The 3,448-nt window shown below is 50.7% G+C and overlaps 1 non-coding gene across 1 annotated transcript; it reads right to left on the bottom strand.

Annotated features, from left to right (window-relative positions):
• Nucleotides 1–42: 42 nt before the first annotated feature.
• Nucleotides 43–197, bottom strand: LOC143176074 (5.8S ribosomal RNA). The gene has a single exon (XR_013000671.1). It is a non-coding gene; the product is annotated as a 5.8S ribosomal RNA (ribosomal RNA).
• Between the last annotated feature and the right edge of the window lie 3,251 nt (nucleotides 198–3,448).

Raw genomic sequence — 3,448 nt, 5'->3', positions numbered from 1 at the left:
GGGGATTTGACAGAGCTACGCAAGCAGTGTATGGTACGTAAACGACCCTCAGCCAGGCGTGGTCCAGGAATTGTATCCGTGGACCGCAATGTGCGTTCGAAATGTCGATGTTCATGTGTCCTGCAGTTCACACGTTGACGCGCAATTAGCTGCGTTCTTCATCGACCCACGAGCCAAGTGATCCACCGTTCAGGGTAATCGTATAAATTTTATATTTCACATATATAATTTTATTCTCACTTGTTCGACCTAATATCTCTCTTCTTTCAAAGAGAAGATAAAAGTTGATACCTGAATCTCCGACCAGCGCGCGAAGGAGATTCAGGCGTCGCCTTGGAGACGACACCGAAGCCTTTCGAGACGAAAAACGTTCAAGTAATATGTATATATTTCTCGACGTTCCGGGCGTATAGTGCATTCAAAAACCCGCGAAAGACGCAGAAGACTCGCACGCGTGGAAACGACGGGGATATATTTTGTATCCTACCCGATACTGAATCCATCGCGTGCAGTCGACCCTCGCGTTCTTCCGATCAGACGCATCTATTGTTGCGCGCATGTTTTCGCGTCGCATCGCGCGAAACGTTGCACGAATCGTACCGATCGATCGATTGAAAGCAAATAATGAAAAAAGACTTCACAGCTGGCTCTTTGCCGGTCATTCGTCCCATGTTATCTCTTGCCGCGAAATTGGCGCGCAAGAGTTGGGTGTCAGACGCGCGGCTTTAAAACGAGCTTCACGGCCGGTCCCTTCGTTACCGCTTTCGTTCTTTCTCTCGGAACGACCATGAACGAACACGACGAGCGACGCTACGGCATACACACGTCCACGGATTCGATTAAAAAAACAGACTTCACAGCTGGCTCTTTGCCGGTCATTCGTCCCATATTATCTCTTGCCGCGAAATTGGCGCGCAAGAGTTGGGTGTCAGACGCACGGCTTTAAAACGAGCTTCACGGCCGGTCCTCTCAATTCCGTGTACGGTACACGCAAGATGCGGGTTCCACTTCCAGACTACCCGGTCCCTTCTCTCTACGAGAATCGATAGTAGAAGAACGGCTCGAAAACGCGTCTCAGAGACTAGGGGAAAAGAAGCGGTATGCGAGCGAAACGAAAACGCATTATGGAAACGTCGCGAAACAATGTTCGACGGTTGCTCGGTTCCAATCGTGCGGCCGTTTCAATTTCTCGTGCGCTTCACCGTCCCTCCGTAACTCTGGCCGATCGCGTATACCGAAGAGCCGACACGCGCAAAAACCACAGGCATTGTATACTGTGTATATATATATATATATGTTACAGTCACAGCCTTCGCGCGTTTTACTCTCCGACGCGGGGTTTCCACGACGAAAGAGAGACAGTTTCGTGGCGGGTGACTCGGCCGAATCGCTACGACGGGTATTTCTATTATAGAACGAATCATCGCCACCCTTTACCAGTGCCCGACGAAGGAATCACAAGGTCATCTGGAGTTTACAATGCCAGCGACGGTAATTCCAACGAAGACCCGATAAGTCAACTCATCGTTCTATTTCTCCCCGTACAGAAAAGCGAATCGACGCTAATGCACCTCGCGCAAGCACGAACGTTCTCTTCGCGTGGATCGTCCCATCGTCCAAAGATGTAAAGACGCATTGGAGATCGTGGTCTCTGGCGGGCTCATTGCACGCCCCACTGCATATCTTTCCTCGAATCGAGAATGATTCGTCCACTAAGGCTGCGAAACTACGCGTCGAGGAAACTAGGGGAAAGAAGCGGGATGCGAGCGAAACGACAATACATTATGGAAACGTCGCGAAACAATGTTCGGCGGTTGCTCGTTTCCTCCTGCGGACGTTTCATTGCTCGGGCGCTTCACGTCCCTCCGTAACCTTCGCGCGATCGCGTGCCCCGGAGAGCCGGCAACCGGTGAACCACAGGCGTATAAACTATAGTCTTCTATAGCAAGCCTTCGGCGGTTACTCTCCGACGCGGGGATTCCACGACGAGAGAGAATTTCGTGGCGGGTGACATCGGTCGAAACGCTACGACGGGTATTTCTATTATAGAACGAATCATCGCCACCCTTTACCAGTGCCCGACGAAGGAATCACAAGGTCATCTGGAGTTTACAATGCCAGCGACGGTAATTCCAACGAAGACCCGATAAGTCAACTCATCGTTCTATTTCTCCCCGTACAGACAAGCGAATCAACGCTATCGCACCTCACGCATGCACGAACGTTCTCTTCGCGTGAATCGTCCCATCGTCGAAAGATATAGCCGCTTGGAGATCGTGGCCCATCAAGTTCTTCCGTAACTCCTGCGCGATCGCGTACCCCGGAGAGCAGGCAACCGGTGAACCACAGGCGTATAAACTATAGTCTTCTATAGCAAGCCTTCGCGTTTACTCTACGACGCGGGGATTCCACGACGAGAGAGATTTTCGTGGCGGGTGACACGGCCGAATCGCTACGACGGGTATTTCTATTATAGAACGAATCATCGCCACCCTTTACCAGTGCCCGACGAAGGAATCACAAGGTCATCTGGAGTTTACAATGCCAGCGACGGTAATTCCAACGAAGACCCGATAAGTCAACTCATCGTTCTATTTCTCCCCGTACAGAAAAGCGAATCGGCGCTATCGCACCTCACGCAAGCAGGAATGATCTCTTCGCGTGGATCGTCCCATCGTCGAAAGATGTAAGACGTACAGAAATCGTGGTCCATCACGATTATTCGTAACTCTCCGAGTCGCGTATCTGAGAGTAGGGCAAACGGAGAACCACAGGCATAAATAATACTATATATTTCTTATATAGTTAGCCTTCGCGTTTTACTCTCCGACATGGGGATTCCACGACGAGAGAGAGTTTCGTGGCGGGTGACTCGGCCGAATCGCTACGACGGGTATTTCTATTATAGAACGAATCATCGCCACCCTTTACCAGTGCCCGACGAAGGAATCACAAGGTCATCTGGAGTTTACAATGCCAGCGACGGTAATTCCAACGAAGACCCGATAAGTCAACTCATCGTTCTATTTCTCCCCGTACAGAAAAGCGAATCGACGCTATCGCACCTCGCGCGAGCACGTAACTACTCTTCGCGTGGATCGTCCCATCGTCGAAAGATGTAAGACGCACGGAAATCGTGGCCCATCAACGTTTTTTTGTAACTCTGCCGATCGCGTATCACAGAGCCGAGACGCACATACCACAGGCGTATAATACCGTTTTCTTTCGTATGGTAAGCCTTCGCGTTTACTCTTCGGCGCGGGGTTTCCACGTCGAGAGAGACTTTCGTGGCGGGTGACATCGGTCGAAACGCTACGACGGGTATTACTATTATAGAACGAATCATCGCCACCCTTTACCAGTGCCCGACGAAGGAATCACAAGGTCATCTGGAGTTTACAATGCCAGCGACGGTAATTCCAACGAAGACCCGATAAGTCAACTCAAC

The sequence above is a fragment of the Nomia melanderi genome, unplaced genomic scaffold (assembly GCF_051020985.1).
Source record: "Nomia melanderi isolate GNS246 unplaced genomic scaffold, iyNomMela1 scaffold0359, whole genome shotgun sequence".
Taxonomy (NCBI): Eukaryota; Metazoa; Arthropoda; class Insecta; order Hymenoptera; family Halictidae; genus Nomia; species Nomia melanderi.
Note: the sequence above shows the minus strand (reverse complement) of the source record. Positions and strands in the feature narration are given on the sequence as shown.